The sequence below is a fragment of the Protopterus annectens genome, chromosome 14.part0 (genome assembly GCF_019279795.1).
Source record: "Protopterus annectens isolate FY-2018-M chromosome 14.part0, PAN1.0, whole genome shotgun sequence".
NCBI lineage: Eukaryota > Metazoa > Chordata > Ceratodontiformes > Protopteridae > Protopterus > Protopterus annectens.
Window position 1 is genome coordinate 909500401 of NC_056748.1, and position 24248 is coordinate 909524648.

Consider the following 24248-nt stretch of genomic DNA (forward strand, 5'->3'; position numbering starts at 1 on the left):
CCTGCTGTGACAACTCTTTGATAAAGCTGAAGTCCACATTATCACAATCTGCATATGGTATGGCCCATGCAGACTAATCTTATGCTGGGGTTAGTAGACGTGAATTCCTTTTCCATCCCTAGTTGATGGTCATCATGTTTCACTGTTGCAGTCATTACACTTGGGGTTATCCTGCTGGCAGGCTACCCACAGTCGGCCTGAATTCCAAAGTCCTGGTCCGGCGTCGGTTGTTGTCGCCTCTTCCCTGACGTCAGTGCGCCAGGGGTATAAAAGATGCAGCCGATGCCATTTTCTTCAGTTTTTCTTGTCCCAGATGTCACATGCCCCCAGAAGGGTAGGCTGTAAAATTATGATCATAAAAAAGCATGCACATAACCTTCATCTACAAGCAAATACATCACATAGATTGTATAGAATAGATAGGTACAGTTAAGTCCCAGCAAAGAAAAAAGGGGGATGGAGGGAGGGTAACCTGGACTGCAACAGTGAATACACTTGAACATCTACAATTATGGTAGGTACACAACTGTACTATGTTCATCGTGTTTCACTATTGCAGTCATTACACCTGGGTTGAATCCCAAAGCGGAGGTTGGGCGGCTGGACCTAAATAGAGTTTGGAGTGGCTGAGGCCCTGCAGAACTGCAGTGGCAAAGCCTGCTCTGGATTTAGAGTAGAGAGGTAAATGGTAGTGCTTTGTAAAAGTGTGTACTGAAGTCCATGTTGCAGCCTCCAAAATATCCTTGGTTGGTACTCCTCTGAGGAAGGCTGCTGAAGTGGCTGCTGCTCTGGTAGAATGTGGCCTAATGCCCTTGGGCACTGATTTGCCATGTTGTGAATAGCAGAAACGAATGCAGTGGCCTATCCATTTTGAAATAGTCTGCTTTGAAATGGCTTTTCCTTGGGAACCTGCAGCATATGACACTAAGGGTTCCTCAGTCTTTTTGAAGGCTTTAGTCTTGTCCAAGTAAAAGCGTAGCTGTCTGTGTATGAAGTATGCAGAAGTCTCTCCCCCTTATTCTGTGGGTTTGGATAAAAGGTAGGCAAATGTATGGTTTGGTTAAGAGCCACGCTGGACACTACCTTAGGCATAAATGTTGGGTTTGTCCTTAGACAAACCCTGTCCTGATGGAAAATAATAAAAGGTTCCACAGCCATTCGTGCCTGTAACTCTGAGACTCTTCTTGCTGAAGTTATTGCTAGGAGAATTGTATTGACTGGCTCAAAAGGAACAGTGTGATTTTTTCCAAGACAAAATTGAGGTCCCATGTAGGTATTGGAGCTCTCCTTGGAGGTCTTATGTTTTTGGCCCCTCTGAGAAACTGTCTTAGCAGTGGATGAGAAAAAATAGGTGGGTCCGTATTATAATGAGCTGAAATGGCAGAGGCATGGATCTTAATTGATGAGAAGGATAGGCCTTTGTCCAGCATCTCAGTTAGGTATTGCAAAATCTGAGGAATATTTGGTTCAAGTGAGTCAGTTCCCTGCGCTTGATTCCAAGCACAGAATCTCTTCCATTTTTCTACTTAAGATTTTCTGGTGCTGGGCCTCCTGGCCTCCAAAATAACATCCATAACTGCTTTAGAGAAAGGTGTGTTCTGAATGATTACATTATCCACCATGCAGCCAGATTTAGGGTTCTGAGTTGGCTGTGCAGGATCTGATTGTTCTGTTGGGTCAGCAAATGAGGTATTAGAGGCAATGTCCAGGCTGTGGCTTGAGACAAGCTCTTTAGGATTGGGTACCAGTGCTGGCGTGGCCCGTCTGGAGCAATCAGTATCATTTTTGGCTTCTCTTGTCTGACCTTTAGGAGTACCTTGGAGAGGAGAGGCAGAGGAGGGAAGGCATATACTGTAAGGGATTTCCAGCGGAATGAAAGGGCGTCCACTTTCCATGCTTGCTTGTGATAAGTTCAAGTGCAGAATCTCTGTAGCTGGCCGTTGTGAGGGGAGGCGAATAGATCTATGTCTGGGCATCTGTTAGTGTCTGCCTGGCAGTGGGTAAGGTGAATGGCTGTCCCTTGTTGTGGTAACAAGCCTGTGCGCACCATTGAAATTCCTGTTGCAGTCAGGGAATGAGAGTAATTACTGTTTCCAGGCTGTGGCAATGTTGAGTCCAAGCATTTTTTAGATACCATTGTAGATTCCTCATATGCAGTCTTTGCATATGGAATTAGTAGAATGCAGGATGCCATGTAGCCCAGAGCCTGCAGAATTTTTCTTGCAGATAACTGGATCTTTGTTGCCATGTCTTTGAAGTAAGAAGTCAGATGCCTTTGTTTGTCTGGCGTGAGATAAGTCATCTGGGCAGTGGTATTTAAGCTTGCACCCAGGAAAATTATCTCTTGAGAGGGTACTAGTTTTGATTTCTTTTCCTTTACTGTGTACCCTAGGCAAATTAGTAATCTTTTTACAAACGCCAGATGCTGTAGTAGAATATCTTTGTCCTTTGCTTGAATAAGGCAGTCGTCCAAGTAGGGGTATATTTGAATTCCTCTTTGTCTGCAAAATGCAATTACTGGTGCCAGTCATTTTGTGAAGACCCTGGGCGCAGTAGATAAGCCAAAGGGCAGTGCAGGGAATTGGTAGTGCATTGAGCCAGCTATGAATCTGAGGTATCTTCTGCAAGACTGTCTGATTGGGACATGCAGGTATGCCTCTTTGATGTCCAAAGTTACAAGTCAAGCCTTCTTGCCCAGCATGGGCAGAAGCTGCTGTAGAGTCAACATTTTGAATTTTGGGACGTCCAGGAAAGTATTTAGAATAGACAGGTCCAGAATTGGTCTCCGTGCTTTGTCCTTTCTTGGTACTAAGAAAAGTCTTGAGTAAATTCCTTGTCCCTGCTCTTGTTGTGGCACTGGTTGAATAGCCCCCGTGTCCATGAGAGATGAAACTTGTTTTTGTGCCTCTTGCTATTGATTGCGTGGCAGGTCTGGCATACCTTTTACCTTTGGAAGGGTGTGAAAGTGGAACCTGTAGCCCTGAGAGACTATATTTAAGACCCATTTGTCCTGGGTGATCTTGTGCCAGTTTTGTGAAAAAAGTGCTAGCTTTCCCCCTAAGGGTGCTGCCAAAAAATAAGTGCTTGGCATTGGCAGAGGGAAGTCATTGGGGCTGTTTTCTATAAGGCTGTGATTTGTCTTCTCCGCTTTTGGAGGTAGAAGCACCCCCATTGTTTGGGCCTGTATGAGCCCTGGGGCTGTTGTCTGCCTCTAGGGCGTCTGAATCTGCCTCTTTGTGGTCTGTCTGACACTGGAAAGGACCAATTCTTAGAGGGCCAGTTCCTGCTAAATCTGGGTGGCTGTACCTATAAGAAATCCTTTACTCTCTGCATAGATTTTGCCTTATCCTCCATTTTCTTTAACACCTCCTCTGCCTTAACACCAAACAAAGTATCATGCTGTAATGGAGCATCCAATAATTTTGCTTTAACATGATCAGGCAGATTCTGTTCCTTTAACCAAGCATGCCTTCTAATAACAGAACCTGTAACAGAGGCCCTGCACAAGGCCTCCAGTGAATCATAGCCACATTGCAAAGTATGTTTTCCCACTTGTTCAGCTGCATGCAATAAATCCTGCAAATCTTTGTTCTCAGTACATTCAGAATTTGTCAACATTTTTTGTTTTAACAAAGACATTAAGTATTGATGATATTTGAGCATATGAAACTGACAATTTAAAGCCCTTACAGCCAAGGTAGCAGAAGTGTAAACTTTTTTCCCCCATCTGTCCAAAGCCCTAGAATCTCTGTCTGAGGGGACAGGGTTTTTGGCAGAAGCAGCCTTGACCCCTTTGGGACCCTGTGAGATAGTTTCTGGGTCAGCAGCAGGGTTTTTGTAAAGAAATTTATATATATAGATATAAACAGTGAATATAAAAGCCCCACGGGGCAGGTTCTGTGCCACTAATTGGTTGCATGCTGTCATTGCACAAGCTAATTACAGACATACATGTCATAGACTAGCCTCCTGTTTTTTCAACAGGGGAATGCTTCTACGTTGGAAAACCCCTTCTTTCTCTGTGCTTCTGATATAGAACAGCAAAACTTCAGTCACTTGGTTATACCTCTCCAATTCAGCTTTTCAGCCGTGGAGTCCAGTATTCTGCTAGCCATCTGTAACATAATCAGCACTGCAACCTCTGATATTAGAGACAGATCCCTGGCACAAGCTTTACAGTATGAACTTGGGCAGGGCATACCTAGGTCTTACTGGGCATGCCATGGGCAGTGCAAACTTACTCACTCCTAGCCATTGTGTAGTTATTTCCATGGAAGACGAGAAAGAAGCTGATTCCCCATGTCATTGGTCAGGTCTGTCTGCCTTGCAGTGGATTTTAAAAACCTAACTTGAAGTAGAAGAAAGCTGAGTTGGTGTAAAAGAGCTCTGAGCATCAAGTATTATTGATTCTAGTTCTAGGACCCCACAGTTCCACTTCTTATCACTGCCATTGGCATGCATGTGCCAACATCAATCAAGTATGCAAATTTTATTATACTGAGGTGGCATGGGAATGGGACCACAGGATTGGTCTTCCTTTAATTCTGTGGCTTCTGGTATGACTAAATTGTGGGAGATGGAAACCAACATTTTGGAAATTGGCAGGTAAGTCTTTATTCTCTGCCATTTCCCTGTCTGATGTCCCTTCCAAAAAAAAGTGAAGACTGTCAGGCTTATGAAATCTACTTTATTGGTCAACTTTCTAAGGAAAATTTAAGCCCTTATCTAGGATGGCTTGAGACAGAGACATAGCTTGTTACCTTCCTGGGCCAAGTGACCAAAAATTACGTGTTTGGCCTTGAAACATTCCATTTCAGAGACGTTAGCACTTAACTCATTAGTTTACTGAATCTCTTGAAAGATGTGCTCTACATCCAGTGGTTGCATCCTGAGCCTTTTTACAGAATCAAGTTATAAATTTATAGTACGAGCAGCCATTTATATCTTTGGAACTCTGAAGTGTTGCTAAAGAAGTATAAAGAGAAAAACTGTTCAGCATAAACTCCTTTCTAAAGGGGTAATATTCATCATACTTGGTGCTAAACTGGATTTTATAAGTAATTAACATGTTACATGCTAATTTTTGGAATGATATGTAAACTACTTGTGTTTTGGAATATTTTTTTCGTCACATTACTGCTTTACAGTATAAGTTCACATACATTAATAAAAGAAAAGTCTCAGCAACTCTATTGAATACATTCTTTATACATGCAATTTCCATCATTAGCTATTCTTTATTCTTATACATTATCACATCAATTCCTGCCAGCCTTCTTGTTTCTAGTCATGTACTAGAACAACATATGAAATTTACTTCTTTCCTGTTTTAATGATCCCAACTTATATTTTATTTCTTTTGCAGTATTCTTTTAATTCTGGTTTAATCTTTGATTTCCACTTTCATGTTATTTTTTGTTTTGTCTGAAAGGAACATTAAACTTGAGGTCTTGCTATAGAAACATTAAACTTAATAAGGCCTTGCTATCAGTTCTAAAGTTAGATAATAACTCACTATTGTCAAGTCGTTAACTAATAGATACCCTTCAACAGTTGTGTCAGGATATTCTGTAGGGGGTCTTTAAATTCACTTAACTTCACATACTCGCATAACATGTATCCCCAGTTTTTGCTTGTATTTGCTGTCCACTTGAGGTGAACTTATTCTTATTTCTTTTGCAGAAATTCAAAATCTTCTTGACTTGGTAGCCTACACAGAGTCGGTACAAATTTCCCCCGAATGTTAGTTATGTAATATTTTGTATGTTTTACTAATTATTCCTTTTTAATAGTAATTCTGTTACTGGTCCCATTGAAAACTCTCCCCTCCCTTTGTCTGCATTGCAACACCTGCCTGGTTGTTGTGTCTTTCGGCTTATCCCCCGGTTAGGGGTCGCCACAGCAGAACTCCTATCCGCTAATGTTTGGTAGTGGATTTTTATGTGCCGAGTTACCAGCCCTGACACACAACCTTCAATGAAGGCACGCCCATTCACACATGCCTCCACACAGAAGACGCTCTAGCTGAGAATCGAACGGGACAACGTCTTGCTGTGAGGTGACAACGCAACCGCAACACCACTACCGCGGAGAACAACACCTGCCTGGTAAAGAAGGCAAATCCCTGACTTGCAATTCAAAAGCCTTTTTTGGCTTCATCCATTCTGCCATTTTTTCCTCCAACTTATTTGTTCCTAGTAGCACACTTCCTTTGTTAGTTTCCTTCAGTTGCTTCCTGTCAACTCTTGCCTGTTTTCTGTACTCTTATTTACATATATTCTATTGGCACAATTTCCATTCTCTACACCCTCCCAGTTTAGTCTTTATAATGTCTATCAATTTATACTATTCTGTGTAATTATTCCTAGTTTCTTTAAGGGCTTGCTTCCAACCCCCAAACTCTCTGTAGTCCTCATATTTCTGGTTTGCTCCATCATTATATTTTCCATTTTGATCTATATCCCTTTGCTTGTATCATATGTACAGTTTTTATTTGGGTAGCTTTAAACTATCCTGATCAGGTAGTCCTAAAACAACCTGCTGTATAGGAAGATTAAACTTATCCTACTTTACTTTTGCCCACTTCATTTCCTAAATATATTCGTTTAGGTGTATTAATTGTCCACAACTTTTATCTCATAAATGTATTCCTGGCCATGTACAGAACCAAAGGAACAAAATACATTTTCACTGCTTCTGTCTTGCTGTTAATGTGTAGGACCATTAGTTTGAATGCCTTACTTTTTTTAATAATCTGCTTGGTCTCTTTCCACATACCTTTAGCTGTCACAACAAAATTCTTTTTAGTTCATAAAGAGACGTAACTAGGGCAGGACAAAGGGAGCAGCTGACAGGGTGAAATCAGTAGTTAATGGGGCATGAGTAGTAGTAGAACTAGTATATTTTAAGAAGCTGTGGGTGGTATCGATGCTGCATACATTAATGCATTTAGTAGCTTAGTGTCTTAGTAACTGTAGCAATAAGTTTATGTTGCTGTCGTTGCTAACCGTGCTTGAGCCCTATCGGCAACTGTAGATCTGTTGTTGCTATGCAGAAGGCATTTTTTATTTTTAACTTTGGGGTGACCAGCCTGAGGGACTGTCCAGGAAGCCAGAGTTACTTACCTGCAGCTCTGAATCCATATGTGTAAATACTTCATCTCTTTCATGTCTCCATGAATATGGATATTATTGAGCAAATTCATGTGTATGCACATAATTAGCTATTATAGACTTTGTTTTATCTTCATTTATTTCTGTATGCCGAGAACACTTGGAACAGTTTTAAAATATCCAAAACCACCTTCATATATTCAGTTTTATTTTTTGAGTACAAGACTATATCATTCACAAAGAGATCATACCAGTGATGTCCTTGAATTTGCAAGTCCATGTATGTGTGTGTGTGTGTATGTATATATATATATATATATATATATATATATATATATATATATATATATATGGGTCTACCTCGACCCAACAAAATTACATTTTACAGAAACGTAATTTGGAGAGCTCCATTTTGCAAAAGTGCATTTTTTGCCAAAATGCATTTTCGCAAAAAGGCAACTAAGCGAACAGCAACAGGGGCTGTTGCTTAGATCGCACTACAGCTGGGATAAGGGAATATTCCCTTTTCCTCACTGTAGTGCGATCTCAGAGTGAGAATATAAAAGTAGTGGGGGGCACAGCCCTCCACATGGGGGTGCAGGGGGGCTTGCCCCCCTGTATATTTATAGTTAGTGTTGTTTTTTTTATTTTGTTTTTTTGTTTTGTTTTTTTTCGGTTAAGTTTTTCACAAAAGTGCATTTCGGTAAAAGTGCACTTTCGCGAAAAACAGTTCACATTGTTACGTTTTGTTGAAATGTAATTTTGATGGGTAGGGACTCCCAAATATGCAGATAAGAGAGGGGAAAGAGAACATCCTTACCTGGTCCCCTGTCTTCAAGCTCTGCTTGTCAGAAACTACTACCTTGTCTTTATTTTTGCCCCAGTCCATTATATGTTCGCTTTATTAACTGCATTATACTATTACAGGAGGGTAACCATTTGAAATGTTGGGACCCGCTAAAGCTTATCTCCTCCTATAGACCAAAAAACCAGGTGTAGGCACCTCAATAACCAGAAAACTAGCAACACAGCAGCAAACAGACAAAACTTTAAAATTATCAGTATTCTAAATAAAAGAAACAACAAAAAAGCATTTAATTAAAAACTGCGCATTAAATGAATATTCATCATAAAAACATGGCTCATTTTTGATGATGTCTCAATTCATTTGGCTCACCATTATCATTTCAATTTTAATTTCCAATTATTAATATTAATGACTGTTTTTATTAAACTTTCCTTGTAAAAAAAAACCTTCTTTCATCTAAAAAAACTGATCCATAAAATACTTAATGTAAATTATTATATATATTATATTATATAATATGTTATTATAAATAGTTAAAAAGTTAAAAAAAAACCATTTAAAAAAAATTAAATGAATGAATGATGGAATGAGAATTATATATAAAAAGAAGAAAGACCACAATGTTCAAAATTCAAATGCCTCCACAGTTACAGTTGGAATTACACTAATTTTTATTTTTTTATTTTTAATAGGGGTATAATTGAAGATCATTATTTTCCTGAATATTGTTGAATCCAAGTGAACCTGCCACCATAATTCCCTAATTCATATATAATTATGGTTTTAAAGATGAATGTTTTTTTTTAATACAGGAGTTTTTTTAAAAAGCACGTAGCACTTTTATGACACAGTCATTAATATTAATGAATTAAACTAAGTATTGAAATGATAGTTATCTCCTCCTATCTTAACTGTTAGTTGTTGAGCCTGGTCTATGTATAATCTTGACATAATTGTTTTCCATAAATATTTCGATTTGTACTCTTTCATGTCCACATTTCTTTGCTTTATACAAATTTTCATAAACTCCCTAGAATATTTCTAAAACCCCAACAGGCTCTCTGATTATTTTTCTTGTTACAGGCTCACAAAGTTTGATGACAGCCCTTTCTAATGTCTTGCTTAAGTCATTGTGCTGCAAGTTTTTGTTCTCTTGAGATGTTATCAAAAATAGTTGCTTAACTACAATTTTCTAAACTCGTGTATATTATCAAGATACTCCCTTATTTTCTCTTTAGCACTCTGCATTTGCTCTTCCACTTTTCTATGAGATTCCCCTTATTCTACAATACTTTACCCTTTGTCAGCCTTTCTAAGTTATTTCTATTACCTCTTAACCATGTTTCTTTCTCATTTATGTCAACCCTATTGTTAAACTCCATTTTCATTTATCCCAGTCATTAGCTATAACTTTTGAAAATATTTCTATGTTCCATAATAACTCACGAACTCTCAAATAATTTTCACTACTCATTCCTTGAATTCCTCTCTTTTTAACACGTCAGTGGGAAAGCACCAGTGTCTTAGTTTTACTTCATTACCCTGCGTTTATGTCTTCATTTTTATTAGGGCATGATCAGAAATAGTTATTGGATGCATGTCAAAGCTTTCCATTAAATGCACATGTTCCTGTGAAATATAATTTATACCTAGTCTAGCCTAGTTTTTATACTTTGGGAAATCACATGTAAATTCTGTCCGAGTTTTTCTACTACTGAATTCACTTCTTCCATACCAAATATTTTCATAATTTTGTTCAGAAATCTACGCTGTTTTGTTATATTGCCCCTTCTAGGTCCTCATGATACATCCTCACTATTGCAAATCAAATTCTAGCCCCCAAGTATAAATAATATTCCTATTGAAAGCTAATTATTTTTCCTAAAATTTTCTTAAGCTCCGTAAGGGCAGTTTTCAGCAGACTATAAATACGTTCCATTGTAATCCTCTCCCCTTGCCAATAGCCCCTTATTACCACAAATCTACCCTTTTTGTCTTTTTTTTTCCACATCTGTCACTATTGGAACCCCTCTAGCAATTAGTATAATTACTCACTTTTTTCCTCTGTCCCTGATATTCTGCTGAATAGTCATTCTAATTCCTCTCTCTCTGTCAAATTTACATGCTCATTTCTTTCCAAATGTGTGTCCTGCAGAATTGATATTTGCACTCTGCATTTCTTAATATAATTAAATACTCTTTCTTTTTTTTCAGTACCAGTAAGGCTATTCACATTTCAGGACACTATCATGACAAAAAGCTATTGTTCCCACCTATTTATACATTGTCTTTTTTTTGAATGTGGATTTCCAGAGTTTGTGTTACTTACTAAAACACTGAGTAAAAAGGTCACACAGAAAACACAATCAGTAAAATACAAAAGAAAAATCTAGTAAGGCTAGACTGTCCACTATGTGATTCCTTAAACCTCTTCTATTAGAGGCAACGTGGGATAAATGCAAATGACCCTTTAAGGACATCAGGTGTTTCAGCTATGTGGCAATTCTGAATGCCCATGACTTTTTTTCTTTTCAAGTCTATTTATGGACAAATTCAGGCCAATAAAGTAAAACCCCAGTAGCTGTGGACATGCATGTTTCAGCCATCTTATGGCTGAAATTTGTCCATAAATAGACATAAAAAGAAAGAAGTCATGGACATTCAGAACTGCCATATAGCTGAAACACCTAATGTCCTTAAAGGGTCATTTGCATATATTCCATGTTGCCTCAATATAAGATGTTTAGGGAACCACACAGTGGAAAGATTTTGTATTATATACATATGCTAATGTCTGGTAGGCTGATCTTGTGTACAATTGTTTCCTCTCATCTCCATTTGAACCTATGTCAGATTTCTCAAGACTTTTTGTTTTAATGAAAATCTTCAAACTAAAAAACTAAATACAAAACACACTCATCTCCTGTTAACTTGGAACAAATACACAGAATTATGTACATCTTCAAAACATATTGTTTAATCCCCCAGAAGTAAACATTTGCCCCCAAATTGATGGCTGCACCTATAGGCATTATCTAACCAAAACAAGGGTACTAGTGCTAAAGTGCATGCTACAGCCTGTGCTGCCACTTAACAATGATTGTTGTCTGTCCTTTTCGTATCTCCTCCCAGATATGAAAAACAGCTTGTATGATTTCAGAAAGCATTAACTATTAGCCCTAGGAAAAAAAGGTCACTGGCTATCTTTAATAAAACTAAAGTGTGCACTGTTCTGTTAACTGCATTATTGTCAAAGCTGACAGTGAGGCTGTTACCTGTTATTCACTTCCCTAATTTAAAATGTATTTTTTTTCACTGAACTGCTTGCCATTGTTCACTTAAATTTTGAATTTCCCTCAGCAAAGAATACTTAGAATTCTCAAGATTAACTGCTTACACCTGCAGACAGCTTGTTTCCATGGAAATGTACTCAGCAATGAGTCTTTGTAAATTTTACTCAGAAAAGAATGCACAGCTGCTCTCAGCTCCAGACATCTCAACTCCACTGAACATTTGCCAATGGAAAACAAAAAGCTAATATCTTTGCAGTTGCAAGAAGCTTAACATTTTCATGGCTTTCATCCTTTTGTCTTATTTTTAAAGCCTGCATGCTTACAAAAACACCTGATTATAGCTTAAGCCAAAGGTAGTAATCTAGATACTCAGTCTTATAAAATAAAAAGAGCAAACATCGTAACTCTACATATAATATAACCAGTGAACTTTTACATATATTTCTTACAACTAAATAAAGTATTTGTTACTTTAATACAAGTGTTAACTGCTTAACGCCCTTCTGCACAATGCTCGACCACATCTACTTCCATAGTATACTAAGTGGGTGTAAATGCGATCGGCCATTTACAGATGGACATTAAGCGAAACACAATACAAAGTATATGGTATTTGCTTAACATCTGCGTTGCTTAATATTCTAATGGATTAAACCTATCAGGGACGTTAAATTAAACTAATTAAATTAAATTAAAATACTCCTGGCTACACATTAGACAAAAGTGTTCATGAAATGTTTTATACCAATGTCCTCCTAAATGTTAATGATACAAAGTGTCGTATATGCTTTACAGTCCACCCACAAGTTTAACAAAGTCAACAAAAGTCCGGTGTTTTTCAGCCACATTTTCTTGCAAAATCATATTTCACAAATGTGATGAGATGCTTTATAGTCTTCCATTTATTCAGTAAGTTCAGAGTTGCTGGTCTTTTTCCTGTTCATCTCCATCTGCCAACACCAGACTCTGATTCAAGTCAAAGGTGCTGCTGATTCTTCTAATCAACTCCTGTGCTTTTTCCTGTCTGATTTCACTGGCAAAATCTATGAAGCTTGCCATCAGAGGAATGAGAAGCAGAGCCCCTTCTGCTTGCTGACTCATTTATTTCCTCCTTAGCCTGTTCTGCATCAAAAAATGACTTTTATCCTCCAGGGGGAAAAACACTTTAAAGACAGCTGGATACAGCAGCTTGAATTTCACATCTGCCTCTCCACTTTCCCTGATTGCTGGGATAAATTTGCTTTTCTTCTGCCAGGTGTACAGTGCATAATAATTTTCTACAAACAATGTGCTGCCTCCAGTTTTTAATATTTTGCCCTTCTGCCATAATTTTGTCAATATCAACTCGTTTTGCTGGTATGATTGCATCTTTACTAATATAGGTCTTGGATGCTTTCTCCTTGCCAGGTTTGGATCATACACTCATTGTGCCCTTTCAGTTAACAAATTCTGCTGTGGAACATCAGTCCAGTAGCTTATTTGTGCTTTCATAAAATTAATAAAGTCTATTCCTACAAGTTTCTCTGGTGTAGCAGAAAATCTTGGATTTTCTTTGTGGGTTTGATCTTCTAACCCTTTAGTTTTTAAACAGTTCTTGAGAAACCTCATATTCAGCAAGCAGTTTCTTCATGTCATCCTCGATTTTTGCAGTTTTCAATTAATCTACATGGCTAGTTAATTTCTATTTTTCCAGCCTTTTACTGTTTGAAGTGATGTATTCCTTTGGTGTTTCATTTATTTTAATCACCTCTGGTTACACTTGATTTATTTTTTCCTTTAAATTATTGGAAGCCATATCTTGAACCAAAGCTGAAACTTGAACTGCTTTTTGTTGAACAGCTGCAGAATCCTTCCCAGACCGTGTTTCTCTTCGCCTTTTCTGGTTGATTTTCTTTCAAGTTTCCAAAATGTCTTCTTTGCTGGGATCCAGGCAGTATATGTACTAGCCAGTAACTAAATTTTAACAAAAAAAAATTCAGTGGTGCAGCACTTTTTTCTCACTTTCTGTTTTCACACTGGGAGAGCTAAAGTTATGATGTTGATCAGTGCGCAGCCATCTTGGACTTCCATGGCTATTACTTTTGGTAAGATTTTTGCCATTGATCTAGTTGATATGGCCATGAACCCTTCATAATCATTATTTAGTATTGAAACTGGTCTATATAGGTCCAGGGTCCTTGCCCCTTTTCCATAATAATACCACAGCTGACTTCTTCCATAATGCAGTATCCTTCTCCCCTTTAAAATATTGTTAAGCAGAGCCATCCAAATTTTTCAACAGACGTATTCCTTCTAACTTTCAAAGTTCTGCAATAATTCATCAATTCCTGCAGATATCCATGTTTCTTGGTTATACATCATAGTTTTTACTTCTCCATCTAACCTTGCTGTGAATTGCTTAGTCTCCACATCAGCAAAGTATGGAATATCTAGATTCTAAAAACAAATCGTGTTTCCAGTTTGCATCTTTTCTTGATTAATGTACTGCACTGCTGTATATGTATTTTCCTAAAATTGCCAAAATATCTCCATTATGTCTGCATGTTTCCTAATTAATGCCCTTGTCATGGTGTCCCTCAGTTTTGTCACCACTTTTGTTTCACTTTCTCTTTTTGCAGTATGAATTTATGTGCTCTGGGATGATTGTCAAAAACAAAATTAGCTGCTGATTTTCTCAACTTTCATGCATATTATCCAAATACTCTTTATCCGCTTAGCACTCTGCAACTTCTCCTCTTTTTCTAAAACATCTTTATTGAATTATCACGTGTGACGTAGGCAAATTTACATGTATATAGAAGTAATCAAACTGTATTAAGTTCATGTTTACAAAACTGTATTTCAGATATATTGCTATACATCATATAATCTAAGCAGCATTACATAAATTATTCGATTCCTGACTTTTTAAACAAGAAACATCTTATCAAGCCATCACTTATGACATAGACAAGTATACATTTATATAAATGAAAACAATCCACACCTACACAATCCTAGATGCAAGCATTTTATATCACAGACCAAACTGACACACTCCCGGTTGCAAACATTATACATGACTTATAATCTACCCAATCACTTTCAAACATTACATAGCTCATTTAAGTCCTGTCTTCTTTTAAACCTCATTTCTCCCTCTATGTATTGTTCCCACAATTCCCATTTTTCCTATGTAGTTTGCTCCTACCCTTTTCTAAAGATCTCAATTCCGTTTGTTTTATCTTTGTTACTGTATTCACTACTTGTGGTATAGTTCGTTTAGATTGTGATTTCAGTTTTCTAGTAATTGCTTTTTTGGCAACCACCATAATTAGACACAGCAAGGCCTTGCTATGTTTAGACAGTTTTGATTCCATGTCCTAGCTCTGTCACACTGATCTGCCCACCAAGCATCTCCAACAGTGCATCCCACAGGGAATTCTTAGTCTGCTTGGGGTATAAAAATATCTATGAAAACATTTCCGAGCAAAAATCCAAAATCTTCTAGATTTTTACTGCATATTCGGGAGACATATATATATATATATATATATATATATATATATATATATATATCCTCCCATTGTTTGTTTGTGAATTGCTTATCCAGTTTCTCTTCACAATCCTTTCTAATGTTCTCCGATTGATTCTTATAGCCATCATGCAATATTTGTATGCTGTACTAATTATTCCTTTTTAATGGCAGCTTCTGTACTATATTCTACTAAAAACTGTACCAGTGCTGGCTTTCATTTAGGACCCCCCCTGTTTCTTTCTCTTTGCCTATACTATGATATCATTCCTTGATAGGGAAGGCAGTCTCTAACCTGCAGTCCAAATTCATTCCTCTGTGTCTTCCCATTCTATCATCCTTCCCTCTCTAGTTATTTGCTCCCAATACCTTGGTTCCTTTGCAAGTTTTCTGCAGTAAATTCCAGCCCCCACTTACCTGTTGTCTCTATCCCTAATTGCAGTCATCACTGTCAGCATAATCTCCTTTCTCCATTCCCATATTGGCTTTGTTGTTAGGATACTTTCTGCTACTTTATAGATATAATATTCTGTATGATTATTGTTAGTCTTCTTAAAGGCCTGCATCCAAAATCCTAGTCTGTTCATTTATTGAGCTTCCCCCCATTTCATTATCATCATCCCTTTCCATTTTGAATTATAGTTTTCTGGTTGTGCTATGTAGAGGAGCCTTAACTGTGTAGCTTTGAAATATCCCTTCAGATCGGGTAATCCCAGTCCACCCTGCTTCTCTGGAAGAATCAGCTTATCTCACATGACTCTTGCCATCTTCCCCTCTCCGATAAAGACCTTCAACTCTTTATTAATTGCTATCCACAACTTCTCCTGTGGTTGATAAAAATATGTCTAACCTGTGTATAAGACTAATGGGACTAATAATATTTCAACTGCTTGTATCTTACTATCCATATCCATATAATAAAGCTTCCATTTTCACAGTTTGTGTATTATCTTTTGTTTAGTCTCTTCTTACATATCCTTAGCTGCCACACCAGAATCATTTTAATCCATACTCCCAAGTACTTCATTTTGTGTCCCCATAAATATGGATGCTGCTAACCAATTCTTATGTGGGTACATAATTTACAGTTATTGCCTTTGTTTTAGCTTCATTAATTTTGTATCCTGAAAATATTTGAAAGTGTCTCAGAATGTTCCACAGCACTGTAATGTCTCTTTTTGGTTTTGTCTGGTATAAAATAAGATCATCTGCAAATAGAGCCAGCTCATATCTATTACTTTTGCCATTATAGACATGAACACTTTATAGTCAGGTTTAGTATTGAAATGGACATGTATCAAGCTGGATCTGATGGATCTTTACCCTTTTTAGGTATTACAACTACCACTGCTTTTTTTCCCAGGATGTTGTTGCTTCTCCTCCTCTTAAAATACTGTTAAGCAAAGCCTTCCAGATCTTTATCAGTTTTTTCTTCCTAGCTTCCAAACTCCTACAGGAATACCATGTATTCCTGGGGACTTTCCTGTAGATAGTCTCCCCTTGTGCTACCTTTTAGTAATTGAGCCACATCTACCTCTAACCTTGGCATATTTAACTCTTCTATAAACATTTCTATTTGTAACTTTTCTTGATTTCCATATTTCTCTGCTCTATACAAACTTTCATAGAATTTCCAAAATATTTCTAGTACCTGTGCAGGATCTCTTGTTACCTTCCTTGTTATAGGTTCTATAAGCTTGAAACAGCCCTTTCTACCTTCTGTTGCCTGAGTCAGTGTGCTAAAAACTTTTGTGCTCTAGTGTTATCAAAAAACAATAGACTAACAGCAATCTTTCTAAACTCATGTATGTTATTGAGGTGATCCCTTATTTTTGCTGCTTATCATTCTGCAGTTGATCATCCTCTTGTTCTGTGTGATTTCCTCTATCCTGAAATACTTTGTTAGTCCCCCTAAATAATTCTTGTTACATAAGCATAGCTCCCTTTCTTTTTATTTCCACCCTATTTTTAAACTCCACCTTAAATTTATCCCACTCACTAGCTATATTTTCATAAATACTTTATATCCTCTAGAATAGCTGCTAAATAATTTCCAGTACCCATTCCTTAAATTTCTCTGTTTTCAACAGATAGGTGGGAAAGTGCCAGTGTCTCATTTTTATTTCATTACCCTGTGTTTTTATTTATTACTAGTGAAATAGATATTGGATGCATATCAAAACCTTCAATTAAATGCACATGTTCCTGTGAAGTGTAAATTCTGTCTAGCTTACTCAGTTTTTATACATTGAGGAATAATTTGTAAATTCACTCCAAACTCCTATTACTGAATTCACATCTTCCATGCCAAATATTTTTCATAAATTTCTTCAAAAATCTAGCCTCCTTTGTTATACCTTCCCTTCTGCCCCCCCAAACACATCTTCACTGTTGCAAATCAAATTCCTGTCCCTACCTACAAGTAATATTCCCTTCTGAAATCTGATTATTTCTCCCAGAGTTTTCTTAAGCTCCATTATACTGGTTTTAGGTGGAATATAAGCACGTCAGTGTAATCCTCCATGCCAGTAGCCCCTTAGCACTACAAATCTGCCATTATTATTTTTTATCCTCTTCTACTACTACTGGGAGCTCCTCTTGCAATTAATAAAGTACTCCTCTTTTCCTTTGTCCTAGATACAACTTTTCCTGATCTTAATCCATAAGCCTTTCTCCTCCTCCTCTTTTTTTTTAACATTACTTTTTTTTACTTGACATAGCTACAAGCACATTTTAATTTTTTCAGGCTTTAACTAGTTTTTTGTTGATTTTCTCCCTTAGTTCCACTATATTTTATATTCATCTTCATTTTTATCCCATTCACCAGCTAACCCCACAAAAAAGACCTTTATCTGCCCTAATAATTCTTGTATTTTGCCTATTATCCATGTCATAAATTCCTGTCTTTCTGTTACATATGTTGGGAAACACTAGTACCTTTTGATTATTTTATCCTTTTTCATCTTTACATTAGGCTTTAGAGGTTCATGCCCATATATTGTTACTGAATTAGTCTCAAAGCTTTCAATCAAATGTATATGCTCATGAGATATGTACTTTATATCCAGCCTAGCCCTGTTACAGCTGTTTTGGAGAGTAATATATAAACTGCTGCCACTGAAATAGCATCCCTCATACCAACTATTTTTCATACCCCTCTTTAAAAGTCTATGATCTCTTGTTATAGTTTCCTTTCTAGGGCTTCATAACACATCTTCATTGCGACACACACAATTTCAGTCAACATGTATAAAAATACCCAGCCGAACACTTTGATCTTCCTAAATTCTTCTAAGCTGCTTAACTGCCATATTAGGGGACATGTAATTATATGCCAAGGTAAAACACTGTCCTTGCCAATATCCTCTACTGCTACAACCTTCCATTATTGTCTTTTTTTCACTCTTCTACCACAATTGGAGCCCCGCTTCCTATCAATTTAACAATGTCCATTTATTTTGTCTAATATTGATAATGAAGTGATATTCACACTGAAATTCTCTAAATGATATTCATACGATCATTTCATAGGATCATTGGAGGTTACTAGGCTAAGACTCTTGAGCCTTTTTAAATGTAACATTCATGTCCCAATGTTCCCAATTAACAAATGGGCTAGAATGGCTTTGGTATATGCCTGTGCCTTAGAGCATCTACATACTGACATTGCCCATAAGGGTCAAAGATGACAAGCCAGGGGTGAATTTGTGGTTTCTCATCCATTAGTCCAATTTGTTTTTAAATAGGCATAGAGAAGTATCTGAGATACATACCTGTCCCTCCATCATGTTTTGTTTATGCCACAGATGAGTTCTAGATCCTTAAATAATACTAGTGCTGTTTGTTTTGCAAATGTGTAACAAATCCATCAGGGCTGGATTGAAGAATGCCTTGTAGATTAGGCATAGATTATCACTCAATAGTCTGTAGGCGACTGAGTACAGGGACAGGGCTTTGAGGCAGTCCACATAGGACATATTATTTACACCCTGTATTAATTTAGTGAGGAATGTTTGTAGCCATTCCAGCTGCTGCAAATGTCTGGTAAGGTATATGCTGAAGGGTGCATTGTACTCCATTATTGGTCTAATGGGGGGTGAGTGTAATGGGACTGTGATCTTCTTAAATCTGGATGCCATAACCTTAATATAAGTTGTGCCATATAGAAGGATTTTCTCATTACCTTGGACACATGGTGATCAAAGTTCAGGTTACTGTCAACCTGAGTTCTCATGTTCCTTACCACTGGGTCTACTTTTAGGGGGGTGTTATCAAGGTTGCAATTTGCAGGGGTGAACATCTTCCCAAAGGGTATAATTATGCATTTTTTGCACTGAGTTTTAAGTCATGGTTCTGGCACCAGTTATTTGTCTGTGTCAGACATTCCTGGAGTATATCTACTTCTTTGGAGGATTCATTGATTGCACCCAGTTTACCAGAGGTCCTCCGTATTTGCTTTGATGTCAGAGAAGTATATTCCAAACAAAAGAGCTGCCAGTACCGAGACCTATCAGACACCACTAGTGACAGGCCTCTTAGTGGAGGTGGATTCCCCCACCCGCACTTCATGTAACCTATGAGCCATTTAGCTAACCATCAGGTGACATTGGGATTTATGCCTAAATTTATGAGTTTGTCCATAATACGCAATTGAGGTATTGTGTCAAATGCCTTTGCCAGCTCAAGGTAGGCAGTGTGTACCATTTTCCCACATCCATGGCTCTAGTGACCTTCTCAAAGAAGTCCACCAAGCTTAGTAGGGGTGACCTGCCCTTGACAAAACTGAGCTGGGACTGGTCCATGATAGTTCTTTTTATGGTCTTGCATACAAGACTAGTCAAACTCATGGGTCTGTAGTTCCCTGGGTTTGTTAATGGTCTGCGTTTGTGACAGAGATGACTGTTGCAGTCCGCAGTCCTCCATTCCTTAGGGACAGATTCTGTCTGGAGGCTGTGGTTGAGTAGAGATTCTAGTGGGCCTGACAGTCCTGTTTCAAGCTATATTTAGAAGGCATCCTGCAATATTAACATGACCCATTGATGTAGTGTTTTTATTACTGAAGAGTGCAGTGAGGACCTGTTCTTTCGTGATAGTTGGGGACAAATGGTAGAGGAATTAAGTGGCCAAAAAATGTTCTAGATCTCCAAGCTTGGTATAGGAAGTTCCATTTAATGTTAGTTCAGCAGTCTGTTGGGTGTTTCCTTTAAGGTTGCCTACACAACTGAAAAATCCCTTATGGTTATCCTTAGCCTAGGGGGCTATTTTGCCTTAAAGTTTAAAGTTGGCTTTGATGGACTTGATTAGTCTTGATTAGACTTGAGACTGATGAGGGAAGCTTTTTGTCTCTTGGGCATAGTTCTTCCTATTTTAGAATAAGATTTTCTTTTTTTTTGTTGTACAAAAAGAGTGGCCTCTTCCCATACAAGGAGTTGAACCCCACCCATCTGAGTGAAAACCAGGAATCCTAACCACTAGACTATATGGGACAATCCCATGTGTCTTCTGCAACATGACAGTTTGCACTGTACATTTCTTAATATAGTTCTTTACTTTTTTTCATACTTATAAGGTTATTTGTGTTCCATGTTAAAATTGACAATAAAACCATTCTGTCATTTTAATGTTACACTCCCTTGTAATGCATAACACTTCTTATGCATGTACATATTCTGCCTACTAGCAGTTTTATGCATTCCTTGTAACACTTGACTAGCAAGATTTCTATAATTGCAGTTTCACACCTTTGAGCTCATGTCACATTTTCACTATAACCTTCCCTTGTCCCTATAATACTCACAATAAACAGAGAGATATGTACTTTTATAAGAACTTAACTTTACCATTCCAAATACGAGTCACTATTCAAAATCAATGACTGCCTACAAAAACATCATCCACCACAAAACCAAGGCCAACCTTGTCAAAGCACATGCTACTGCCAGAGCTTGCACTTAAGTACATTACCAATATTACCAAAATAACTAGCAGTCCCATCCCAGTCTAAAATGTAATCTATATATTCAATCAGCTTTTTCAGAAAAAAAAGCGGTAACTATCTTTGAAAAAGGGAAATAGTTCTGAGTTTCTTTAGTTGATGAAATATTTTTTACAAAAAATTGTTTTTTTTTATGACAGTGTATAGTTGTGCATAAGCAACAATTAATATATCTCTAACTGTACTATATTTTCACTATAACCTTCCCTTGTCCCTATAATACTCGCAATAAACAGAGATATATGTTAGGTGTCCATGGAATCTTTAAGCTGAAATCAGCAGCTTTTATGTAACATGGCTTTACAATTATTAACATATATATAAACCAGATTTATTAGATGCCTAGATGCACCACTTGACTGAACTTCGAGAACTGCCTGGTGGTATTATTGTTTAATGAGTTTTACCACATTTTCACCTCCCCATTACAAGGTGGTCTTCACTTCTAACCTTACAGTCTTAGAAACATTTATTTTGATGTTTCATGTTTTGTTAGCATAGGTCACATAATCCCATACATCTCATCACTCCCCCATCAGTAGGAAAAAACTTTGGATAGATTTTTCTTTGCCATTCTGGCCATGTGTGCCTTTTTATAGGTCCCATTTCCAGTTCTTGTTTGTGGAGTACAGGAAAGGCTGTCTTCTGTGAGTTAAATAAGTCTGGTATAATTGAGAATGTGCATAGTAACAGCAACTAAGATGGATGCCCAGTTGCATCAATGATAAAATGCACAGTGGCCAGGGTATTGTGGGATGTATGGGATTATATTTCCTCTTTCCATGCAGAGCTATCTTGAAGAATGTCTCTTTTTATTTCAAGGTTGTCTTTGGTGAACCTTCACTGAAGGTCATAAAATCTCTTTCAGAAAAAAAAAAGGAATAAGTTAATGTTTATATGTCTGGCATGTTTCTCTTGGCTGCCCCATTTTTGAGTCAGTCCACTCTTCTAGAAGGAAACAGAAATTCAGGCTCTTGAGGCAGCCTGACAAGCATTGTACTTCCCCACCTTACTAGGCCTCTAACAAAATACACCAACACGATTGTCTCTTACAACTCAGCAGCAATCATGACAACATTCAATTGATCACTGAAATAATGTTTTAACGTCCTTATTAAATCATCACATAAGTCACAGCATGAGTTCACATAATTTTTAAATAGAAAAACAGACCATAAAAACAATTTTCATTATTGTGCAGTATACAGATATGTTTTCTTTTTTACAGTTTTTATTCACTTTAGCATTATGTAAATTGCTTATTTCCTACTTCCCTTACACCACCTCCTGAGCATAGTTTTGTATGTATTCCCACAAATTTAATTTATCTATGCCATTTGCTCCTCCAGTTTTCTAAAGGTCCAACATTTAATTTCTTTTCTCTCTTTTACAATATCCATAGCTTTGTGTAGGTGGCTCATGTTTTGATTTCAGGTTTCTAGTAACTGCTTTTTGGCTACCAATAGCATTAAACTTAGGCCTTACTATGTAAAAGCAATTCATATCCCGTGCCCCAGCTCAAAAGAATAATTTCCTTTAGTTACTACCATTTGTTTCTCCAGCAGTTCTGTTAAAGTACTGTGTATGGAGATAACTTATGTTTCCAGTTTTTTTCTTCCTCATCATATCTCTAACTTTTGCTGTCTACCTTAGGAAAAATCTTCAGATTACCTGGGGTGCAAAAGAACAGATGCACACACTTCCATGCAAAAGTCTTAAACCTTCTAGACGACTTTGCATACTTGTGAGCCCTACAAATTTTTTTCTCATTGCTCCTTTGAAATCTGCGCATCTATTCACTTTTCTCATCCTTTATAAACTCCTCTAATTGACACTTGTCTTTATAGGTTCATAGGTGGTTACTAGGTTGTTGGCCCAAAAGGCATTCCAAGCCTAGCCAGGCTTACCACAAATTTACCAAAATACTGCTGACATATCAGTACCCAACGAATTTTATGGTTATAATGTAGGCATGTACACGTCAAGTGTTCACAGGCTGCCCCTCTCCATTAGGGGCATACCAGGGCTAAATTTGCAATTTCCCATCCATTGGTCCAAGCTGCGTTTGGATAGGGTTAGGAATGGGCTTTGCTTCACATGGATAGGGATCATGTTCCAGGGAGAGGGGGTAAACTTTGAGACACATACCTGTCCCTCTAACATGCCTCGTTTATGTTGCAGATGAGGTTTAGGTCTTTAGAACTGGTATTTCTAATGTTATTGGTTTTGCATATGCACAACAAATCCATCAGTGCGGGGTAAGAGGATACTTTGTAAGATAGGCACAGCTCACTGTGCTGCAGTTTGTAGAAGACCAAGTCTGTAGAAGATGTTTTTAAACATGTTTATTAAGCATGACATTTTTTAAGCTACATAGGTACATACATAACAATGGAAATAAAAACAAACCACTACAACATTTCCATTGTCAACTTCATGCAACATACATACATAATTTTCTTCCAACAGTTCTCATTCACTATGACATTTCTTAAATTGCTCATTTCTTAACTACCTTTAAATTTCATTCCTCTCCCTGAACATATTCTGTGTATTGTTTCCATAAATTCCATTTATTTCTATATAATGTTTTCCTTAAAACATAATGTTAGTAAGATATTACTATGTCTGGGCGATTCAGGTCCTCAGATCCTATGTCCCAGCTCAAAATAATAATTTCCTTAGTTACAACCACTTGCTCTCCCAAAATGTTTGACAAAGTACTCTGTAGGCTTTTAAAATCTGCCAGCTGGTTACATTTCCAAATAATGATCCTAATTACCTCTCACTTTCCCATTGCATCTCCAGCATTTCCTATTTGCCCAAGGAAAAATTCCCTAAAGTTGGCTTTAGATATAAAAATACCTATGCAAACTCTTACAAGCAAAAATCCTAAATCTTCTGGACCTTGTTGCATACATGGGAGTCATATAGATGCCCTCTGATTGTTCCCTTGTATATTGCCTTCCCAGTCTTTCTTTCCAACCTTTTCTAACCTCCTATTGATTCTTGTACTTACTGTGCAATATTTTATATGCCCTACTAATTATCCTTTTTTAAGAGCAACCTGTTTTCTAGACTGAACTATAAACACTAACAAAGCTGGTGTTTCATTTAACAATCTCCTGTCCATTTCTCTCTGCCTGTACACTGTTATCAACCCCTAGTAGGAAAGGCCAAGCCTGCTCAGCCTAATCCAACTGTGTTTCCCCCTCAAGTTATTTGCTCCCAAAATCTTGGTTCCCTTGCTAATTTTCTCCAATAAATTCCAGATGCATCTTGATTGCTTTCTATACCCCCTACTTGCAGTTATCCCTGTTTGTAAAGCATAATTTCTTCATTCCTTCTGCTGTCTTAGTTCTTAAAATACTTTTTGCTACTTTATGGTTGTTCTCTTTAAAGATTTGCATCCAAAATCCTGCTCTCCTTATTTCGTTTCCACTTTGACTAAACCTTCTGCTAGTGTTTTGCATATGAGTCTTTACTGTATAGCTCAAAAATATCCTGCCAATCAAATAATTCTAAA